Here is a 25358-nt window from a genome sequence, read left to right on the forward strand (position 1 = left end):
GAAGTGTTTGGAGTGTTTCCCCAAATCTCTCTTAAAATAGGTCAATTTCTGGCATTCATTCTTCACACAGAATCTCATCAAGTATTTTATGAAAAATAGTTTCATCAGCTTCTAGCCTTTACTTCTTTAATCAATGTGATTCGAACTGGCCTAAGGGAGCCTAAAGGGTAAGAGATATAATAAATTTACTTAATTTCCTTTTCACTTTCCTCCCTAGGGAAACTTGACCTAACCAAGCTACTACCTCCTTCTGCATTACAAAATAATCTCCATGTGTATTAAAGTATACAAATATGTACTAAAAGAAGATGGGTGCTATTCCCACCAAGTCATATTGGCCAGGTACTTTTAGACAACTGATACCAGAGAAGCTTTAAACAAATACATTATAAAATTTCTAGTTTCTATTAGTTATGGATAATTAATCCTATTTTTGAAAAACCAGTATGTATCAATAATTGGGCCTTTTCCTATATCTAGGTTGTTCAGTTTATTTTCCTGAATAATGATCCATTGTTCTAAGTGCTTTAAATGTATTAGCCTATTTCTCACAATAACTTTATGCATTAGAAGCATTCATATTTCCATCTCCCAACTTGCCTGAGTTACCAGGGTAGAAAGTGAGGAGCTATAATTAGAGATGTGTTAGTCTTGCTATGATGCTCTGCCACTCTAAAGAGGAAGTAAATTCTATAAAGATTTAACTTGATTATAATTTTGACCCCCACTTTGAACACTTGTGCATAAATTTTTTGTACCTTTATTACCTGCTTGTCCTTTAAAAATTATAAATAGTCACTCATCTGTGGAATTTAAGAAATAAAACAAATGAGGAAAGGGGAAAAAAGAGCGAGAAACCAAGAAGTAGATTTTTTTTAATTAATTTAATTGTTTTTAATTTTACATCCAGATTAGTTAGCATATAGTGCAACAATGATTTCAGGAGTAGATTCCTTAATGCCCCTTAACCATTTAGACCATCCCCCCTCTCACAACCCCTCCAGTAACCTTCTGTTTGTTCTCCATATTTATGAGTCTCTTCTGTTTTGTCCCCCTCCTTATTTTTACATTATTTTTGTTTCCCTTCCCTTATGTTCATCTGTTTTGTCTCTTAAAGTCCTCATATGAGTGCAGTCATATGATATTTGTCTTTCTTTGACTGACTAATTTCACTTAGCATAATACCCTCCAGTTCCATCCACGTAGTTGGAAATAGCAAGATTTCATTCTTTTTGATTGCCAAGGAATACTCCATTGTATATATATATACCACCTCTTCTTTATCCATTCATCCATTGATGGACATTTGGGCTCTTTCCATGCTTTGGCTATTGTTGATGGTGCTGCTATAAACACTGGGGTGCATGTGCCCCTTTGAAACAGCACACCTGTATCCCTTGGATAAATACCTAGTAGTGCAATTGCTGGCTTGTAGTTCTCCATACTGTTCTCCAGAGTGGCTGCACCAGCTTGCATTCCCACCAACAATGCAAAAGAGATCCCCTTTCTCTGTATCCTCACCAACATCTGTTGTTGCCGGAGGTGTTAATGTTAGCGTTCTGACAGGTTTGAGGTGGTACCTCATTGTGGTTTTGATTTGTATTTCCCTGATGATGAGTGATGTTGAGCATTTTTTCATGTGTCAGTTGGCCATCTGGATGTCTTCTTTGGAGAAGTGTCTATTCATGTCTTTTGCCCATTTCGTCACTGGATTATTTATTTTTGGGGTGTTAGTTTGAGAAGTTATTTATAGATTTTGGATACTAACCCTTTATCTGATATGTCATCCTGTCGGTTGCCTTTTAGTTTTGCTGATTGTTTCCTTCACTGTGCAGAAGTCTTTTATTTTGATGAGGTCCCAGTAGTTCATTTTTGCTTTTGTTTCCCTTGTCTCTGGAGACATATCAAGTCAGAACCCAACTGCCATTGTAGACTTGTAAAGTTCACCTTAAGCTTTTAGTTTTCATTCTGATCTCCAATTTCTCACCAGAAATGTAAGAATTAAAGAGAAAATATAGTATAATTCAGTCTTTTTTGGAGAACCTCTATTATTGCTCATGCTCCCCAGGACTTCTGGTTGCATGAAGGGAGTGAAACCAGTTTTTACAAATCCATGTATCCTTTCTTGACCAAAATTTAGTGCTACAAAATGAAGGTGGGGATTTGCAGACCATTAAGCTCAAACTTAAGCACCATCTTGTCTTTTTCATTAAGAAGGAAAAATGCAGCCTATGTTTCCAGCTTGATAAAATAGACTACTGCCTTCTAATTGGTCATTTTAATAAAAGAAAGTGACTTGTAATCATATAAGCTCCAGCTATTAAAAAATGTTGCTTCAGTAACTGTTGTTATACGTGCCTGCTCTAATGAGCTTTCCTAGATCTCTATGTGGTAGGAGATTCATTTGGGCCATTTAAAGTCAATTCTATGAACCTTTAAACATGCAAAATGATGTTAGTACCCTATCCTGTGGTTTCTACATTTTAAACTAATGCTGAAATGGTTTTTATTGAGTTAATTGGCTCAAATATGAAGTTTCTAATTACCAAGTGCATACAGTATGTAGGGGAAAAAAAGATGAAAATCTGCTTTTATAGAATAAGATAAAGCTCTTTACAGCTTCAGTTGGCTAGCTGTTCAGAAATTAAAGAATGTAACAGTGAAAAACCCAGGAAATACTCCTCTTCCTGGAGTATTTTTATTCTCTAGTTTTCTAAAACCCTTATGGAATTTCCAATATGACAGTTTTAAAAGGCTGGGTCTGAAGTCAACATACCGACATTTATATCACAGCTCTTCACCTGTCATGCAAAAATGGCATTATTTAACTCACTTTAGATCTGATTTTGTGGTCTATAACAAACTTCTTCAGGTCGTTGTAGTCACCAAATGGGAAGGTGTGCACGAAAACACTCTGTAAGCTTAACAAGGTTTATACTGGTATCAAATTTTTTCCCTGTATTTTCAAAACTAGAAAACAGAATTGGCTTATTTTGAGAAAAGTTATTAGGTATTTTGTGAGGAAAATGAGGCAAACATATTCCTATCAAGAAGTCATCATTACTTAACCACAAAGAGCCTGTACAGCTTGGAAGGGCATCTTGACTATGACTCAAGTTGACGATCTTTGTGCCTTTGAGCTTTGTCCATCATAGAGTGTGCAATCAGACAGAAGTCTTTGCCAGATTCACTTGCTAAGTGACCACGTACCTCTGAATTTGAAATATCTACAGTTACATGTATTTGTTGAGGACTTGTTGGTTTTTATATAATGTACTCTTGCTCACATATTCATGTATATGCAAATTCTAATCATCCTTTTTTTCTCTTCTTTTTTCTTCTTATTTTAGTTAAAGAATACTTTTGCATTGAGTAATATGTGGTCATATATGTGAAATACAATAAGAAAATTCTTTCATGGCATAACTTGAACTGACATTATTTTCTTCCAACAGGACTGCCTTTCTTTTAACTATCTTTCTGTATCCTGGAGCTCATTGGTCTTACTGTGGCATTCTTCTGCGAAGGTAGTCTGATTTCATTAAGTGAGAGAGTGACAGGATGTTTCCTGAGATGTGTTTTGCCAATAGGAATACAGCATACAATGCATAAGGTATGTATTAAAAAATCATCAGAAATGCTATATAGGTATAAGTCACTACATCAAAACATATTTCTGTTCAAAACAATATATTTTTATTCAGTCCAGAAATACTTTTTGAATATATGTCAAAAGTTTTAAGGTGTTAATATCACATTGTATTCTTTAGCTACTCAAGAAGATAGGCATTGTCCCTTAGTTAATACATTTGATTTTCTTTGGGTTTTAAAATAAAAATTAATATACTCACTTTATTAAAATTTCAATATTACACAAGATTGACATAAAATGGAAAGTAAAGATCTCCTTCCTCCCTCCAAAATTTCTATTAACACTCCTCAGAAATAGCCACCCTTAACAGTTTTTTTGTGTATCTTTTCAAAATTGTGTGTGTGTGTGTGTGTGTGTGCGTGCGTGTGTGTGTTTAGTGTTTGTTCAGACTGCTATAACAAAATCCTTAGACTGAGTGCATTAAATAACAGACATTTGAGACATTTATTTACCACAGGTCTGGAGGCTGGGAAGTATAAGATCAACGTTCCAGACTTTTTGGTTTCTGGTGAAAATTCTCTTCCTGGCTTGTGGATGGTTGCCTTCTCACTGTGTCCTAAAATGGTGGAGAGAGAAATCTCTCTCTTCCTCTTCCCATCATGAGAGATTACTCTCAAGATCTCATTTTACACTGACTGCCTTTCAAAGTTCTCATCTCTGAATGTCATCCCATTGGGTTAGGACTTCAACATACAAATTTGGGGGAGGACACAATTCAGTCCATAGTGTGATAGGTAGATACACACACATATATATGTAAAGGTATAAAATATATATATAAAACACTTGAAGATATATGTAAATATATGAAATATATTATAAATATGTGTATACATAAAAATATTTGAATTTGAAAAAACATTTGAAGTATATAATAATTTGAATCATGTGCTAACAATTATAAAGCATTGTGATTTTTCACTGCAGTAATTTTTAAAAATTTTATTTTTTATATTTGAGAGAGAGGGAGAGAGAGACAGTGCACAAGCAGGGGGAGGGGCAGAGAGAGACAGAGAATCTGAAGGAGGCTCCAGGCTCTGAACTGTCAGCCCAGAGCCCATGCAGGGCTCGAACTCATGTTTAGCAGACTGAGCCACCCAGGCACCTCTAAAAAATTTATTTTTTAAAGCACTTGTAGGTTAACAGAAAAATTGAGTGGGAGGTATAGAGATTTCCCATATACCCCCTGCCCCCTCACATGTATAACCTCCCCCATTATCAACATCCCCTACCAGAGTTGTACATTTACTACAATTAATGGACATATTGACACATAATTATTTCCCAGAGTTCATAATTGAAATGGGGTTCATTCTTAGTCTTATGCATTCTATGGGTTTGGACAAACTTAGAATTACATGTAACTACCATTATAGTATCATACAGAGTAGTTCAACTGCTCTGAAAATTCTTTGTGTTCTGTTTATTCATCCTTCCCTCTCCCCTAATACCTGGCAATCATTGATCTTTTACCTGTCCCCAGAGTTTTGCTTTTCCAGAATGTCATGTAGTCAGGCAGTATGTAGTCTTTCAGATTGGCTTCTATCACTTAGTAATAAGCATTTAGGTTTCTTCCATGTCTTTTCATGTTTTGATAGCTCATATCTTTTTAGCTTTGAGTAATATTCCATTGTCTGGATGTACCACAGTTAATTCATTCACCTACTGAAGAACATCTTGGCTGCTTCCAAATTTTGGCAATTATGAATAAAGCTGCTATAAACACCCATGTGCAGGTTTTTGTGTCAACATAAGTGTTTAATTCCTTTAAGCAAATATTAAGGGATGAATTGCTGGATTTTATGGTAAGAATGTGTTTAGACTGCCACACTGTCTTCCAAAGTGGCTGTACTATTTTATATTCCCACCAGCAATGAATGAGAGTTCCTGTAGCTCCACATCCTCACCAACATTTGTTGTTGTCAGTGTTCTGGAATTTGGCTATTCTAATAGGTGTGTAGTGCTATCTCACTTAAAAAATTTTTTTTAGTATTTATTTATTTATCTTGAGGGGCAGAGAGAGAGAGAGAGAGAATCCCAAGCAGACTCTGCGCTGTCAGTGCAGAGCCCAGTGTGGGGCTTGAACTCATGAACCATGAGATCATGACCTGAGCAGAAATCAAGAGTCAGAGGCTTAACCAACTGAGCCTACCAGGTGCCTTCACTTTTGTTCGAATCTGAATTTCCCTGATGGTATTTGATGTGGAACGTCTTTTAATATGTTTATTTGCCATCTGTATATCTTCTTTGTTGCAGTTTTTGTTCAGGAATTTCCCCCATTTTTAAATTAGGTTGTTTGTATTCTTATTGTTGAATTTAGGAGTTCTTTTTATTTTTTGGGTAACAGTTCTTCATCAGATATGTCTTTTGCAAATATTTTTTCCCAGTGTGTTTCTTGTGTCATTCTCTTAACAGTGTCTCTCACAGAACAGAAAGGATTTTTTTAATGAAGTCCAGATTATCCATTTTTCCTTTCATGAATCATGCCTTTGGTGTTGTACCTAAAATATCTTTGCCACACCCAAGGTCATTTAGATTTTTCTCTTATGTTATCTTCTAAGAACTGTACAGTTTTGTACTTTGCATTTAGATCTGTGACCCACTTTCAGTTAATTTTTGTGAGGGGTATGAAGTCTGTGTCTAGATCTTTTTTTTCTTTGAATGTTCATGTCCAGTTCCAGCTCTATTTGTTGAAAAGACTACCTTTTATCTATTGTATTGCCTTTGACTTTGTCAAAGATTAGTTGGCTATATTTATATGGGGGTTTTTTTTGAGTTCTCTATTCTGCCGCATTGTATTATTTCACCAATACCACATTCTCTGGATTACTGTTTTATCATTCATCTTGAAGTCAAGTAGTGTCAATCCCCCAATTTTGCTCTTCTCTTCTAACGTTGTGTTTGACTATTCTGAGTATTTTCCCTCTCCATATAAACTTTAGAATCATTTTGTTGATATCCACAAAATCATCTGCTGGGATTTGATTGGGATCGCATTGACTCTATATTTCAAGCTGGGAAAAACTGACATCTTGACAATATTGAATTTTTCTGTCAATGAACATGGAATATTTCTCCACTTATTTAGTTTTTCTGTGGTCTCTTTCATCAGAGCTCTGTAATTTCCTTCATAAAGATCCTATACGTATTTTGTTATATTTGTAACTATTTCATTTTGAGGGGTGCATTTGACTAATTTTAACATGAATAATTTTCATTGTATGAATAATGCAGTAAAAATATTAAGAGAAATTTCAAAAAACTGAAGTCATCAAAATAATGTTGCTTATCTAGTTTTGCTTATTAATATTCTCTTCCAGTTCTTTACTACATGAATACCTACTTTGCACAGTTATATTTGCATTGCACATACCATTTTTAAATCCCATGCTTAAAAAATTGACATTGGTGTGAATATTTTCCTCATGACTATGTGGTCTTAATAATTAGCCTTGTCGGGGCACCTGGGTGGCTCAGTCGGTTAAGTGTCCAACTTCGGGTCAGGTCATGATCTCACAGCTCGTGGTTGAGCCCCGCATCGGGCTCTGTGCTGACGGCTCAGAGCCTGGAGCCTGCTTTGGACTCAGAAGACACAGAATCCCCCTCTTGCTGCCCCTCCCCTGCTCATGCTCTGTCTCTCTCTGTCTCTCAATAATAAATAAACGTTTAAAAAAATAATTAGCCTTGTCAAAAATTACAAGTGTGTATATCATTATTCATTGCTGTTGATACCTGATTTTTTTCTTACTCATAAGTAAGAAGTTGGCTTTGAAATTCACAGTTTCCTAGGAAAAGTACTATAAAAATACTCATATATGACTACAGGTGTTGTGTTACTTTCTAGCTATGTGGCTCTAAGTTCAAAGTTTAACTATACCTTATTTTTCTCATTTGTAAAGTGAGTTAAAATAATACAGCTATCTTTTTCTTGGAACATAATAAAGGCTAAACCCCATAAACCATTTAAAGCTGTTAGACTATTTACTAGCATACAGTATGAGCTCAATAAATATTATATGTATATATTTATTAATCAAAAATATTATTCACAAATGCTTATTAAATGATCAACAAATTTTAAATGTTAGTTATATAGTTAAATCAACATCAGATGATTTAAGGTCCACAAATCGACCAAAAGATACAGCAATAATTTTAGCAAAAAAAAAAAATCCAGTATTAAAGCTATCTTTCTTTTCTGTTAGCACAACAGTAAAAGATGAATAGGCCAGTCATAGATGACTCAACTTTTCCCATTAATCAGAAACTTCAGTTGACTCAGTTGATTGCTGACAGCTATTTTCTGAATATTTACAGAAGACAGTGAATTGATGACCTACAGAAAATATTATTATGAGAATATGCCAGATAAAAATGCAGTAGACCATGAAGAGTTTACTGTACTTAGCAAAAAACATTCCCAGGGCTTCTTCCTTGCCAGTGATGAAATAGTAAGCTTTTATGCCTAAAATGCTGGCATTCCAGAGAGATAGATGTCTTTTCTTTCAAGTTCTCCCGATCAAGCCATGAAGAACAGCATTAGCTGACCCTTAGGGTATGGTTGATTTTGCTACACAGAGCAGCAAGAGTGACCTCAATTCCATATCCATCAATGAGATTTATGATCTGCTTATAAAAGGCAAAAAGCAGAAAATGCATTAAATGCTAATAGAATCCACAATATAAAGGAATATACATATGCATGTGCATATGCACACATGTACATACATGGATATACTTTGTCATTTTGCCAGAAAGATATACATAAGAGCCTTCAGTGTGTGACTCTTCTTGATTAAAAAATTGCTGAAAATAATGAAAAAATATATTTTAAAGTAAATCATGGCTCTATCCTCCTTCTCTTTACTTCTAATGATCCTGAAATTTTCCCTTAATGTTTTCATTTTGGTTGAGAAGAAAGTCTGAGTAGGCTGGATCTATGTAAAATCATTTTATGGTTGAGCAACATTTTATGTTCCTCTATGACAATCCAAGAGAGACTGGGATTTCTTCCAGGAGCAATCCCATGCTTCATTAATTTTAGGGCCACCTTCAACTGCACACTTCATAGTTACTTAAGAAGAATTCTTATACCATAAGGACAGATAAAATTTCTATTGGATATTTAGGCGTTTGATTCTTTTCCAAAAATCATAGAGAATGTTTTCTGAAATTCTAAGGACAAATGCAAAATTTAACACATTCAGTGATGGGGCCATCTTGCTTTGCAATAGTTTATGTAAAAAATATTTGAGTATATTATGCATCACAAGTTGTTTCCTGCTCAGGTTAAAATAATAAAATAGGATTCAATAGAACCATTGGAGAAAATCAGAAGTTGAAATTTGGGTTACCACCAAATTTTTAATAGTCTAATAACTCCAGTCTTATTTTTACAAAACTGGGGGGGGGGGAAGATAAGAAAATCTTACTATGTATGGAGATTTTTAGTTCATAGAATCTCAGGCAGCTTGGATATCATTCAGCAACCCCACACCACCCCCATTAAAAGACCATCTCTCATATCTCCCATGGTGTTTTTGTCATATGATCATTCAACCTCTCCTCCGATGTCCCAGCAGTTCTACTGTTGGACACTTCTAGTTGCTGAAGTCCCTAATATGGAGATGAGACTCCTCCCTGAAATGCTCACTAATTGTTACTGGATCTGCCTCTGAATAGGAGAGAAGATTTGTTCCTTTAATTTACTGATGCCATTTTATAAAATTAAAAAAATCATAATAGCTTTAGGAAAACTTTTTTGTTATTCTCAGTCTTTTCTTGCTTAGGTTAAGCGGAGTTATACACACAGGCTTTGGAGCCAAGCTGAGATAAAATTCCTCTTTGCCTCTTCCTAGTTGTGTGACATTACTGAACTGTCTTAATTTCCTTGCCTATAAAATAGAGAAGAAGCAAGTAACCTTATACATCTCTGATGATTAAATAGCAACCCATACTTTTAACTATTTTTTACTATAGTAAAAACTTAGATTGCGAGTAACTTGTTCTGCAAGTGTTCCACAAGACAAGCAAAAATATCTAACAAAATTTAGCTTAATACAAGAGTGATGTCTTGCAATGCAAGTAGTACATGACGCCGAATGTCACATGATCAAAACAGAGCCAATGGTTCTTGAAATTTGCTTTGATATACAAGTGCTTTGGATTATAAGCATGTTTCAGGGATGAATTATGCTTGCAAACCAAGGTTTTACTGTATTTTTATTCTCTTCAACCATTCCTTGTGTAATTTAAATCCTTAAGAGCTAGAATGGATCCAGGTAAGTTTGATTTGAATCCATTTTTTTGAAAAAGTTCATTGTTTAATTTCTATAAATTTCTGGGGGTGGAGGTTGAGAGAGGCAGGCAGGGAGGGAGGGAGGGAGAGGTATTTGTGTGATGCAGTTACATTTCTCGGGCATCTGAGGCTCTGAGATTTTATCTCCATTGAAGTCTTGCTATCTATTATGTAGGTTATGTTACTTCCTTTATTTCTCCTGGAGTCAATCTAAACATGAAATTCAGACCCTTTTTGATTTTAAACGGGTTCAGAACAAGTTTCCCCAAAATGTGCCACTTTGGGGACATTTTGTGGGCTATTTTGAACTGAAGGCAGTTGTGATCCTCTGGGCTCAAGGAAAACTTTTTTCCTCCCTTAACAAATCTAGAAGAACATAAGTTGAAGTTATTTCCCAGACTTAAGAGTTATTACCAGAGTTAAATTTTATCTGGGTGACCCATTTGTATGGCAGGACAAACATCTAGTTATTAAACATCTGCTCATCTTATTGCCTGTGAGTTGCCCTCCTTCTTTTGAAGCCCCAGGCTCCTATCCCATTGCTTAGCTCAAGATGGCGCATATACCTCATTTTACATTTCTGCATTTGAACCTCTCATGTAAGTGCACTTCCTGTATACACAAAATTAGATTTTCTCCTGTTCACCTATCTCATGTCAATTTAATTTTTAGATCAACCAGAAGAATCTTTGAAGGATACAATAGCATTTTTCCTTCTCAACAATTACATACACTCATCCCTACACAGATATACACACTCATGTCAAGTCTCTGAAGATGTAGCAATATTAATAAAAGTTTTGGGAAATTAAGTCTTGGAATCATATAAAAGCTTAAATTGAATATCTGACATCTTTATTCTTGCAAGAAAGGAAAAAAAATCATTTTCCCTCTATCCTTCTGGGTTCTTGGCCGAGACCGATCTGTAATAAAAAGATAGAGTGGGGTGCCTGGCTGGCTCAGTGGGTTAAGTGTCTGACTTCAGCTCAGGTCATGATCTTGCAGTTTGTGAGTTCAAGCCCTGCGTCGGGCTCTGTGCTGACAGCTCAGAGCCTGGAGCCTGCTTTGGAATCTGTGTCTCCCCCTCTATCTGAACCTCTACCACTCCTGCTCTATCTCTCTATCTTTGTCAAAAATAAACATTTAAAAAAATTTTTAGAAAGACAGATTAACAGGAGAATAGCAAACAAGTTTAGTAATGTGTATAGCTCCTGTGTACATGGGAGATACCCAGGAAAACTGAAATACCCGGAAATGTCCCCCCAAGCCACCACCTTAAGTACCATCTCCAGCTAAAATCAAGAGATGTTGGGGGTGAGGTGGGTTCATGGGGGGAGACCAGTTATGGGAGGCTACCAGAAAAAGCACGATAAACCAGGATAAGGTTGCTACGCATTAAGCCATCGCCTTCTCCCTTGATAAGAGTTTCTTGAGACTTAGAGGCATCCTCCTCTTCCTGGTACAGAGAGGGAGACACCCTTCCAAATGGAGATCTCTCTTATAAATGTAAATGTCTCTTACAAAAGGGTAACTTCTACCTAGTTGCCAAAACTTTTCCTAGCTGCTGTTTCTTAAAAATAATCACCCTAAAATAATCCTTTTGCCAAAGAGAACTATTTCGGTGTGGCAGATTCTTCTCTTAAACCATTTTCTCTACATTCACATATATGTCTTTGTCGCCTCTCCTTGCTGGTCTTCTCCCTCTCTTCCATGAGCAAAAGCTCCAAAACTCCTCTAAGGAGTTTTTCTCATTAAAATGATCAGATTCTTAAGATTCAATTAGTCTAAGAGTATTAGTGACAGGTATTAAAAAAGTGATCTGGCTCTAATTAATACATTTCTCTGTTTTTGGAGATCATATCCTTTTATAGAATTCGATAACAAAATAATGTAATCCTTACAGAGAGTTTTTGGTATCGTCAATTTGAGGAGGCAATTTAGCTATTTATGGAAGATCTTTAAACAAGATCAGTTTTTATTGCTTTGAAATCACTTGCAGATGTTATTTAATATCTTCACTTGCAGATGTTATTCAATATCTTCACAGTTGCCAGATCAAGACTAAGATATGGCACTTGTTATGGGCATCTGTTTAATGCTTCATTGAGAAACCTTATTCTTTTAGTTTTTTCAGGATTACTTTTATGAGTCTAAATTCTTCAAAGGTGAATGTTTAAAATCACTGTCTTCGTGAGTACCTAAGTACTGCCTTGTGGGCTTTTAAGTCTGTCTTCACTGCTAAATGAGATTGTGGGCTATACAAAGGCAGACCTTCTGGCTGCGTTGTTTCCTGTTATTTGCTTATCACATGGCCCAATGTCTGGCACATGGTAGAGTTTCAATGAATGTTGGTCGAATGAATGAGTAAACGAACACAATTTTAAGATTCAACAGAATAAAAATGGGAAAATCACCCTTAATTCATTTTTAGATAAGGAAATAGGAGCCTTAACATCTGTCTAGTTGCCTCGTATTTAAAAAGTTAAAACCACAGTTTCAATAATTATAAGCATTGTTACTGTGATTTGGCATTAATCATAACTGCATAATCAAAATGCCTAATTATGAGTTGATATTAAAATTAAAAGTTAAGGAGAAAAGCAAAGAAACAGTGCAGTGAGGCCTAATTTGAATTATTTGGGTAATGGTTGATATTTCTGTTCGCTATTCATGTTAGAATAATACTTATTGGTAAAAAATACTATAGGAATAACCTGTTATCATTTGGATAAATGTAGATAGAATTTTTCTAAGAACCATTTCTTAGATATTAATACACAAGTGCCACCCTCCCCTGTCCTCCCCCAGTGAAAGGCAAATTGACATAGAGGTCCAAGAGGATGAACTCTGAAGCCAGGCTGTTTGAGTGCAAATCTTGGCTCTGTGCCTTGTGGGAGGCCGGACCCCGGTGCCAGGCTGAGACCGGGTCGAGCAACAGCTCCCTGTTGACTCAGCCAACCCGGTGGTTCCCCCTCCCATTCCCCCACTTGCAAAGGCATACGAAAGCCTTGTCAAGGCTGAGAAATCTAATTCCTGAAGCCTGTGGTCTGTGGGTGTTGGCAGTAATGTTACCCCCCTTTCTACCCCAGGTCAAATAGAAACAAACATGGGAACTGTGTTTTGCTAGCAATCTATCAGCAAGGTCTTGTTGTGACCCGGTTAGAAAGTTCACAAGGTACACAGAACTAAATGTTTTGGCTGGCAACGATCATGTGAAACCTGTTTATTCTTAGAATGACCTGATCCATAAGAGTCTTGATATAAAAGATTGTGTACAGCAACAATAAAGCCGTCAGTTTGGCCATCAGCCCAGGGGACCCTCCTGTTCCCAAACTGGCTTCTCTTCTCTTTTCTTTCTTACATCCCCTACCCTCAGGACCCTGATCGCGGTGTTTGTTGCGCCGGTTGCAACAGTGCCTCCCAAGTCATTAGTCTCTGGACAAGCTGTATAACTCTCATTGCTTCATTTCCCTAATTGGAAAATGGAAAATGACAGTGTGCCTATTCCCTAGTATTATTTACTATTTCTAAATTTCCTAGCTCCCTCCCTCCCTCTTTCTCTCTGTCTGACTTCCTTCCTCCCTTCCTCCCTGCTTCCTCCCTTTCTCTCTTCCTTCTTTCCTTCCTTCCTTCCTTCCTTCCTTCCTTCCTTTCTTCTTTCTTTCTCTCTTCCAAAGTAGTGTCCCCTTAATCGCTGCATCCTTTTATAACAATTTTCTTTTTTTTTAATGTTTATTTATTTTTAAGAGAGAGAGACTGAGCTCAAGCAGGGGAGGGGCAGAGAGAGAGGGAGACACAGAATCCGAAGCAGGCTCCAGGCTCTGAGCTGACACCACAGAGACTGATGAGGGTTCAAACCCACACACGAACCATGAGGTCATGACCTGAGCCAAAGTCAGACGCTTAACTGACTGAGCCACCCAGGTGCCCCTTTATAACAATTTTCTAATCTATTTTATATTTAATTGAGCCATATAAAATTGGCTCAATGTTGAAGGGGAGCAGAATATATCACTACAAATCTGCCTCTTTGGAAAAGGCTTATTTTAGGTTGATTATTTTTAAAAAACAGGAGACACAGGAGAAGTAGAAGTTACCCTTTTGTAAATCACATTTACAGGGGAAATCTCCACTTATAAGGGTGTCTTTCTCTCTATTCCAGAAACAGGAGTATGCCTCTAAGTTTCAAGAAACTCTTAATCAAGAGAGAAGGCAATGACTTAATGTATAACAACCTTACCCTGGTTTATTGTACTTCTCCTGGTAGCCTCCCATAACTGGTCTCCCCCCACCAACCTACCCCATCTCCCTCAGTTTCTTCTGCTTTTAGCTGGAGATGGTACTTAAAATGGTCACTCAGAGGCCCATTTCCAGGAGTTACTCAGTTTTCCTGGGTATCTCCCATGAACACAGGAGGTATACATGCTATTAAACTTTTGTTTGTTTTTTTCTCCTGTTAGTCTGTCTTTTTTATTACAGATCAGTCTCAGCCAAGAACCTAGAAGGATAGAGGGAAAATGGTTTTTCCTTTCCCACAATGTTTTTTGGAGGGATTATAAAATGGGAATGTATAGCTTTCAGGAAAAAGATACAGCAAACTTAAATAAGCAGGTAAACATAGTCATGCCTAGATGATGTTTAAATTAAGATTTGATTTATTCTCTGTTTTCCATAAGAGTTCATTTTATTTCCATGCTGAAGAGGACTATAGCAGCTATCACATTATTACACCGATTACTTTATTTTATTTTATGACATATTTTTTTCACACCTCCATGTCTCTGAAACTGGGATGCATTTTACAATCCATAGAGTTTACTAGCTGCTGTCATAGAGATGCTCCATTTGTCATAGAGTGGCTGTCATTGTGTGTACATGAATCTAGTCATAACTGTACATATTGTCACTGGAGTTACGTGCATTGCTGATACTACACATTTGAGTTGAATTGTGATTTCAAATGCCTAAAATATATTAACCTATGATTTGGCTTTTTTTCCCCTAAAAGCCATAAAGAAAAGCAAAGGAAACAGAACAATGAGGCCTAATTTTTTTATATTGATGAAACAAATATTTGTCATTGCAGCAGTAACCACAATTGCATTATTTTCTTTGAAGGTAAATATACATGCTTTGTGGAAACTCACAAGAGCAGAGTCTCACAAGAAGATAAAGTTGTTTTATGTTTTGTTACCAAACTATTTTCTCAATGATTACATCTTTCACAGTAATGCAAGTCAAGGCAAGATAAATTGTTAAAATCTTCAGATGAGATTTTTTTAAATTTCAAAGTAAAGAAAGACTGGTGTAATGAAAGAGGCATTTCAGAAAGTATAATGTGAAAAACATTCCTAAGTGAAAAGAAAACATCATATCATAGTGTAATTTGTAGTATTTAGTTAGTTATTTTAATAAATGCTACATAAAATAAGGATCTATAATACAGTAAGCATCATTTTAGATTCATTGAAATAAAAGATAAAATATTTTGTGTTTAGGCAGTAAGCGCAATGGATTTGAATTTCTTTGAAATGTATTACTTCACTGCTTCCCACATGTAAGACAATAAATGAATTCAGTGCTAAATTAGTTTCCTAGGGCTGCCACAAAAGTACTACAAAGTTGGTAGCTTAAAACAATAGAACTATATTGTTCTACAGTTCTGGAGGCTAGAAGCCACAAATTCAAAGTGATGGCAGGGCCTGTTCCCACTGGAGCCTGGAGGGGAAAGTCCTTCCCTGCCTCTTCCTAACTCTTTGTAGAGGCTACCAATCCTTGATATTCCTTGGCTTGTAGCTGCATTACTCCAATTTCTGCCTATGTTGTTTGTCACATGTTGTTTGTCTGTATCTGGATCTTCACATGGTCTTTATCTCATCTTATAAGGACACCAGTCATATTAGATCAGGGCCTACCCTAATGACCTCATCTTAATCTGCAAATACCCTATTTCCAAAAAAGGTCACATTCACAGGTAACAGGTTAGAATTTAAACAGAGTTTTTTGGCAGACACAAGTCAGCTAGCTCATAACAGATACTATTTCTAAAACAGAAAATATAAATATGTGTTCATCCCACAAACTGTTTACATTCTGGTAAAGTATTTATTATATTATTTGTATAATCCCCTCCTTTGAGTTTGGATGTTCTAAAAATGGAATACGGCAAACATGATGGGACGTCATTACTGTGGTTACATTACAATATATGCTACAAGACTGTTTTGCTTGCAGACATCTTAGAGAGGTTGCCCTTCAATGGCTCTGAAGAAGCAAGCTGCCCTGTGTAAGTGCCCATCTTGGAAAAACCCATGTAGTGAGGACCTATGGGCAGCCTCCAGGAGTTAAGGGTTTACCAGCAATAAACTGAAGCATTGCTATCATGCAGACACAAGAGGATGAATTGTGCCAACAATCCAAGGAAGATTAAAATATCTTTCCCCACTCACACCTTTATTGAGATCACACCCATAGCCAGAACCTAAATAAGCAGTATGGCAAGAGCCTAAAGCAGCTAAGCTATGCCCGGAATTCTGACCCACAGAAATTATAAAATAATAAATGTATGTTGTTGTAAGTGGCTAATTTGTAGTCACTTTTTATGCAGCAATATAAAACTAATACAATGTAGATGATATTATAAGCTTTTCAGAGTAGTTGTGAGAAGTAAAAAAGGGATGCATCTAAAAGACTCAGGAGAGGGCATAGCATATCATAGGCACTAAACACATTAGTCCCCATGAGTTTCCTTTCTCTGAATGCAGAATATGAAATTCTAGTCACAACTTAAAACTAGGTCAACATATAAAAGGTGGAAAAACAGACAATAAATTGGCCTGTGTAAAGATTAAGCGTATTAACACATGGCTGCTTTTAATAGCAGTAATTAAAAAATTCAAATCAAAATCTGTTAAAATTTCCATACGACACAAAGAGATCTACAGATTCAATGCAATCCTTATTAAAATCTCAATGGAATTCTTTACAGACCCAGAAAGATGACCCTAAAATTCACATGGAACCACAAAGACCCCACTAGTCAAAGCAGTCTTGAGTAGAAAGAACAAAGCTGGAAGCATCATGCTTCCTGATTTCAAAATATATTACCTAGCTACAATTACATAGCTACAAAATCATATGGTACTGACATAAGAGCAGACAGATAGCCCAATGGAACAAAATAGAGAGCCCAAAGATAAGCCCACACATGTATGGTCAACTTATCTTGGACAAAGCTGTCAAGAATACACAATAGGGGAAGGACAGTCTCTTTAACAAATAGTTCTGGGGAAAATGGATACCCACATGCAAAAGTATGAAACTGGAAACTTATCTTACATCGTACACAAAGATGAACTCAGAATAGATTAAAGATTTAAATATGAGACCTGGAACTGTGACACTCTTGGAAAAAAACATAGGGAAAAACTTCATGACATTGGTCTTGGAAATGATTTCTTGGATAGGACATCAAAAGCACAAACAACAAAAACAAAAATACAAAAAAAAAAAAAACAGTGGGACTACATCAAATTAAAAAGCTTCTGTATAGCAAAGGAAACAATCAAAAGAATTAAGAGGTAATCTACAGAATAGGAGAAAATCAATCTGATAAGGGATTCATATCCAAAATATATAAGAATCCCTACAACTCAATAACAAGAAAGTGAACAACCAAATTTAAAAATGAGCAAAGGACTTGAATAGACATTTCTCTAAGGGTCAACAGGAATATGATAAAATGTTCAATGGGGAGTCAACAGAGGAAGGGTTAATCAAAAATCACAGGGGTACCTGGGTGGCTCAGTCGGTTAAGCGGCAGACTTCGGCTCAGGTCATGATCTCGCAGTCCGTGGGTTCGAGCCCCGCATCGGGCTCTGTGCTGACAGCTCAGAGTCTGGAGCCTGTTTCAGATTCTGTGTCTCCCTCTTTCTCTGACCCTCCCCTGTTCATGCTCTCTCTCTGTCTCAAAAATAAATAAGTGTTAAAAAAAAATTTTTTTAAATCACAACATTACATCATGCCTGTTATGATGGCTATTATGAAAAAGGATAATGAGTGTTGTCAATGATGTGGAGGGATTGGACATTCATATACTATTGGTGGAAATGTAAAATGGTGCAGCCATTATGGAAAAGACTTTGGTGGCTCCTCAAAACTTTAAAAATTGAATTAACGCAAAGTCCGGCAATCCCACAGAAGGATATATCCAAAACAATTGAAATTAGGATCTTAAAGAGACATATGCACTCCCATATTTATTGCGGCATTATTCAGAATAGCCAAAAATATAGAAATAATCTAAATGTCCATCAACAAAGGAATAGGTAAAGAAAAAAATCGTCTTCATTGTCTTATAAACATTCATTGCTGATGAGAAGTCTTACATCAGTCTAGTTTTTGTCCCTTTGTAAATAAACTCTTTTATTTCTTCTTTGGAAGCATTTCAAATCTACTTTTCATTATTGGTATTCTGAAATTTTATAATTATATGCCTTTCTTTGTGTTGTAGTTGTTTTTAATTTTATTTAAATCCAAGTTAGTTAACATACACAGTAATAATGATTTCAGGAGCAGAATTTAGTGATTTATCACTTACATGTAACACTCAATGCTCAGTATTCTATTTGGTATTTGTTTGCATGTTTGTTTGGCTAATATACTGGGTAGTTGTAGGTGTTTAAATATGAAGGCTTGTGTCTTTCAGTTCTAGGAAATGCTCTTATCTTTTTTATGGTTTCGTTGTCCATATTTTCCTTATTCTTTCTCTCTAGAATTTCTAAAATCAGAAGGTGGACTATTTCATTTATGTGTGTATTTTATCTTTCCTCCTATCTTTTAAATTTAATCAGTCAAGAAATATACAGCCATAAGTATTTTGCACACTGCATTTCTTCTTTATCTTCAGTTCTACTATTGGATTTATATTAATTTCTGCAGTCATCTTAATTTCATAATATTTTTCTTATTCACTGAACAAACATTCTGTTCTTATTCTATGTATGCATTATATTAATCTTTTTAAGTTCTCTTCTGGTCCTGGAATTGTCCCTTTTTGAGATTTTTTATTTTTAAGTTTGAAATTCCTCTTTTACATTCAAGGTGCTTCTTAAACATTTGGTACTTTTTAGTTGTCCTGTGTATGACTGAAATAAAATAAAACTTGATTTAAGACTGGTGTATTGAGCTTGTCTTTTGATAGTTAGGTGTCACTTTAATACGTTTGACTGGTAAACACTAATTGACAATATTGGGGCCATGTTGCCCAGATCACAATCCCAGAAGGCAGAATATTCATTTAATTTTAGTTTACTTAGAGAAAATCTTCTAGATTTTTGTGCTTTGATTTTTTTGTTTAAGTCAGGGAGTTAAACAATTTTGGAGGCCATTGGAAAATGAATATTTGTATGTGCATGTTATAAATATACATGTATTTATATATATTCAGAATATTCTTATTGATAAGAGTACATGATCAAAAAAGAATTCAGAGCTCATTGTTGACAATAATATATCTATTCAAGTGAATATGATTGTTCAAATGAACATGAATCAAATGAAATGAATGAATGAATGAATGAATGAAAATGAATTCAAGTGATTTCAAATGAAATGAATTTCAAATGAAAATGATTGAATCATTAGACTTTGGCTTATATGATACCAAATTAAATGGCCTTTTATATTACATGTAATGGGCAGCTAAATTAACTTTAAAAAAATTTTTTAATGTTTATTTATTTTGGGGAGAGAAAGAGAGACAGAGTATGATTGGGGGAGGGGCAGAAAGAGGGGGACACAGAATCTGAAGCAGACTCAGCACAGAATATGAGCTGTCAGCACAAAGCCGGACCCGGGGCTCGAACTCACGAACCAGGAGATCATGACCTGAGCGGAAGTCAGCTGTTTAACCGAATGAGCCACCCAGCAGCCCCCTAAATTAATTTAGGTACGTCATTTATATAACTAAAATTTGGAGTGGGATTGCAACAGGTGAGAACATGAAATTCATTTATATTAAGACAGGTAACTTTATGTGTGCTGGTTCATTGATATAAAATATAGTTTATATAAAATCACTCTAAACAGAATGTTATCCTGCTTGATATGCTCACATGTTGAGCTCCTTTCTTATCTGAATCCTCTGAGCTTTTGAAGCACAAGAGAAGTAGTACTGTAGTGCCCTATCCAAAATGCAAGCCAGCAGAATTCTGTAGAAGTTCTACCCGTGACAGTATACCATGACACAATGAGTAATCTGGCTTATTCTTTGGGGGATCTTAAGAAAGATCTTTTATTATGGAAATTATCTAGTTTCTGTCTTCTCATTAATTATCAAATACTTTGTGCAGATACTTTACCAAGCAGTCTAATAATAATTATTATTATTAATATACACAAATGACCAAATATTTCTATGTGTAACAAAAATTTAATATAATTTCCACTTTCAGAAAGTTTTCTGAATGTAAACATTTTATTTTATTATGGTAAGAACATAATATGAAATTTACTCTCTTAAATTTTTAAGTATAACAATGTATTATTGTTGACTGTGGTTACAATGTTGTTTATCAGAATGCTAGCATTTATTCAACATGTTTAACTGAAACTTTATGTTTGTTGATTAGTAACTCCCCATTTCCCCCTTCTCCCAGCCCCTGGTAATCACCATTCCACTCGTTGAATCTATGAATTTGACTAATTTAGATACCTCATATAAGTGGAGTCATGCAGTATTTATCTTTCTGTGGCTAATTTTACTTAGCATAATGTCTAAAGTTTCATCCATGCTGTCCCATATTGCAGAATTTTCTTCTTTTTTAAGGATAACTACTCTTTTAAGGCTAAATATATACAATGGTATGTGTTCTATTACATGAATATGTCATGTTTTCCTTATTTATTTATCAATGGACAGTTAGATTGTTCCCAAATCTTGCCTATTGTAAATAATGCTGAAATGAGATAGGACTGCTAATATATCTTTGAGATCTTTATTTCAATTTTTTTGGGTAAATACCCAGAAGTGGGATTACTGGGTCATATGGTAATTCTACAAAATTTTTTGAGAAACTTTCATAGTGTTTTCTATAGCAGCTATATCATTTTGCTTCTTGCCAACAGTGGGCAAACCTTCAAATCTCTCCATATCCTTACCAATAATTGTTATCTTTTGTTTTTCTTGATAATAGCCATCCTAATGGGTGTGATATTGCATTGAGGTTTTGATTTGCATTTCCCTGCTAATTAGTGATGTTATGTGTTTTTCATGTATGTGTTGGCCACTTTATGTCTTCTTTGAAGAAATACTTATTCAAGCCCTCAGCCCATTTTTAAATCTGGTTATTAGTTTTTTTAATTAATTTTAATGAAACCTAATTTACTGTGCAAAGGGTATTTCCAATGTATTTGGTTAGACAAAATAACTAAAATATAAAGGAAAACTCACTTTGCCTTTGCCTTCTGCCTCCTCCCCAACTCCTTCCTCCCCTTTATTTGCTCTTAATTCTGAGAGAATAAACTGAAGTAAAGGGAGGAATGGCTCTGCTGTCAGATTTCTCTTTCTAATACCTCTTAATTGTGATGCTGAGCAAATTGGTTGCTTAGTCAGTTTCAATTTATCATATGCATAAGGATAATAACAGCAGTGAACCCACTAGATTCCTTGGAAGATTGAATGAGATAACATATGTGACAGCGCCCAATATTGGCTAAGTATACAATGTGATCTTGGAAATAATATTCCTTTTCCAGTCTAATTTTTACTCTTCCTGCCCAGGTTTTTCCATAGCCCAGCTGACATTTAGTTAAGCTCTTTGCAATGTTGTTCTCTCCCCTCTAGTACGCAACATCCTTCACATCTTAATCCTTAGGCAATTTAGGTCCATGGGAAAATATAGCCCACCAATGCAAGATCCCTTAGCCAAGCTAGACTCAGCAATTCTTTTATGAAGAGATTTCCTTTGTAAGAGAAACCAAAATAAAAGTTCTATAAATATAAGATTTTTGGGGGGCAAAGACCTTAAAGAATTCTTTCTGTTCTTCAGTATGTTAAAACAAAACCAAACCAAACCATATTTTTGGAGATAATCTCATCATTTCACTGAATCATTAACCAACTCTTGATTTTTGTGGGAGCAATTTTTTTACTTTGTAGATTATCCTTGTTCTTCATTTCTCCACCATTTTTTTTTGTCTGCCTCTTGGCTATTTTTATAGCTCATTAGTGCCTCTCTCAGAGGATGAGAAATGGAAATAAAAGAAGTTGAAAGTCAAACGCAGGCAGTACCTATGTAACATAAAACGGACCTTTAGGGATGAAAGAAAACCCACGGGGTTGACTGTAGGGATCTTAATGACAGAATTATACTCACTATTTGATTTCAGACTGTAATCCACAAAGTGCTGGCCAGCTACTTAAACTCATTTTATTCTTGAAATAGTTGATTGGTACTCATTACTACAGTGCTATCCATCAGCCACCCAGGCCATCAAGCATGTTTGAGTTATTGTCATGATCTTTGACTGGTAGGCATGTGTCTACACATAGCTTTTAGCCTCACCCTAGTCTGTAATGCTGACTCACTTACCTATTCTCATTCCACATCTGCTTGCTAGGACTTGGCATCTCAAAACAACTTCAGATTTAGTAGGGACCTGTCACATACACTGATATCCTGGGAACCAATATAGCTGGTGACTTCAAGGGCATAAAAAGATTGGACTTCACTCACTTTTCATGCTTTGGTGAGAAAGGATTGGTTTACATTCTTGAGTGATCTGTTCTGTGTAAGTTTTGGCCACCAATAGTTTTCCATTTTTTCCTGAGAGTGTGTTTTTCTATACAACTGGCTTGTTTTTCAAAACATTAAAATCCAGTATTACAACCAAATTACATCATATATAGTTATCTTTGTGTTTCTTATATTTTGTTAACATTTCCTAATCATACAATTGGTTGTGGGACTATGGATGTCTATGTATTTCAAGTAAGTCTGCTTTAATTTCTCATTAGCATGAGAATTAAGAGTGACATCGTTGTGTATTGGCTTGATATGATTTCAAATCCACTTGTTTGTGACTTAAGTGAAGTTGTTTTAATCCACATGTTTATGACAAAGACAAAAAAATGAGGTCATGTTCAGAAATAAAGTCGTTTTGATATAATAGTGAAGTAAGTTGCGTCAGGATATCATCATCTTATCTGTTCTTACTGATAAGAACTAAGTAGACCCGCTTCTAAGGGCCTCCACTGGGGGCTTATCAATAAAAACATAGGAACATGCAACTATGGCAAGGGGACATTTAGATTATAATTACTGAGAGTTTGTGAAGACTATCAAAGTGTGCCACCGGGCCAGGCAGCACTTTGCTGATCTAGGATAGCTCTCCAGGGGCACCTGGGTGGCTCAGTTAATTAAACGTCCGGCTCATGGTTTCGGCTCAGGTCACGATCTCCCTGAGCTGGAGCAACTGTGGCAGAAGTCTTTTCTGGCCAGGCTTATTTTTGCAATACTTAGACTGAAAACGTTTGTGACAGGACACGCTGATGAGGCAAAGAAAAATGGGATTAGGAAGAAAAGGGAGGAACAGAAAATTATGTGAAAATTGTGTGAAGAATAAGGAAGAAAAGAGCTGCGGTCTCTTGATTTAGGACTGTATGAATATGTTCTGCGTCCTGCAATCTGAGAGAGAGGTAAGCCAGTTGCTGAAAGTCTACTCTTCTTTGAATACCTCTTTATTGTTATTATTTCTGGAGGAACTAGGCTGAAAAAGAAATGTGTGAGGTAAGTTGGCAAAGTGTAAAATTCATTTCACACCCATTACTGGGTCTCAAGAAACTGGCTCAAAGATTTGAAAGGGCAAGTCACTGTATGTGTGAGGAGTAATGACCAGGTCTTCAGAACACTGCAGTGGCAGACAATAATCCCATTGTGAAAACTTATGACAGTAGTGAAATTAATTAGCTCTCTCCGCCAACTGTGTGAAGCTACAGCAAGAGTTAGAGCTCAGATGAGCACCCCAGCAGGGGGCATGGACTTCAGAGGGGAACAAGGAGGGGAAGTATTTTTCTCTCACCAAATTGTCATGTTCATGTCACGAAGAAATTGGATGCAAACAACAAAAATGGCACTTTTTCCCCATCTTGAGCATTTAATTGAGATCTTAGGTTGCTTTTAAAAATGAAATATGGGATAATTAACTCTCTTATCAGACAACAGCCAGACTGCAATGATTATTTAGAAGAATTAGAAAGGGAGTCTGTTCTACAGTCAACATGACCTTTTTCATTTATTAGGTTGTTTATCTGGCTGCTTTAAAAAGTTTTTCCAGAAACTTTTCTTTTTAACGACATGGGTAAATATCTTTGTAGTCTATATTAATTGATTTTTAAAAGTCATATTCAGAATTCCATGCCTTGCATTTGCAAAGGTCAGGAATGTGTTGCACATAAATAGCATGGGGGCCATCCTATAAATAATATTTCTGATTTTAAAAGGTCATATGAGAAGGAAGAAAAAGATCATCTTTGTATTTCATGTGTCTCAGACATATCATGTGCTTTTTTGTAAATGAGTCCTTTGCCAACATGTCATGTAATAAGCTCTTCTTAACAACATTTCCCCCTCTATAATCTGGATTTTACTGCAACTAGGTTAGATGGAAAGGGTATGCCTCATATGGCTTACATCTAACTAGGGGAATCATTGGAACCATGAGACTTTTGGAATTCAGAGGAATGTTAAAAATTAGCTTAAATACTCTCTTTTACCAAAGGAGAAATGAAGACCAGATAGGTTACATGACTGTTCCAGTAAAAGAAGTACTTATGTCACAGAGGAACTAGAACTTAGGTGCCCTGACTCCCAATTTTGTATTCTGTTGATGTTACTTCAATGAGCTGCTGGAAATACTTCCTTCAGAAGGAAGGTCTTCACAAAGCTCATTCTCAAAAAAAAAAGTCCTAATTAGAATTTATTTTGTTTTATTCATATTTTATTTTAAATGTCTTTAATGAAGTATTATATAAATGTATGAAGGCATCAAATAATACATGTATAGTTTGGTGAAGTCACAAAGTAAAAACATTCAGAGAACCAATACTCAAGGAAATGGAATATTGCCTGCAACCCAAAAGCTACCCCTAGAATCTATTTTCAATCACTATGACCTCCTGTCCAGAGACAATCGCAATCCTGATTTCTGTCACTGTATATTGGATTTTGCCTGGTTTTGAACTTTATATATAAATACATTCTTCTAGTGTGGCTTCTATTCCTTCAAGATTTTGTTTGAAAAATTTATCAATGTTGTTTCACAAGGTTTGTTCCTTTTTATAGACGCACAGTCTTCCTTTGTATGAATATGTCACCATGTGTTTGTCTCCTCAAAGACTGATGAATA

At 35.7% G+C, this 25358-nt stretch overlaps 1 long non-coding RNA gene across 6 annotated transcripts in view; it reads left to right on the plus strand.

The window, feature by feature from the left end:
- Positions 1-25358, plus strand: part of LOC122237641 — a 72371-nt gene that overhangs the window by 12746 nt on the left and 34267 nt on the right. For 5 of the 6 annotated variants that reach the window (XR_006216230.1, XR_006216231.1, XR_006216227.1 and 2 more), the window contains exons 4-5: positions 218-342; positions 3456-3613. This is a non-coding gene — a long non-coding RNA (uncharacterized LOC122237641). The remainder of the gene's footprint in view (positions 1-217; positions 343-3455; positions 3614-25358) is intronic. The other variant, XR_006216229.1, reaches the window with a different exon arrangement.

Source organism: Panthera tigris, chromosome B1 (genome assembly GCF_018350195.1).
Source record: "Panthera tigris isolate Pti1 chromosome B1, P.tigris_Pti1_mat1.1, whole genome shotgun sequence".
Classification (NCBI taxonomy): Eukaryota; Metazoa; Chordata; class Mammalia; order Carnivora; family Felidae; genus Panthera; species Panthera tigris.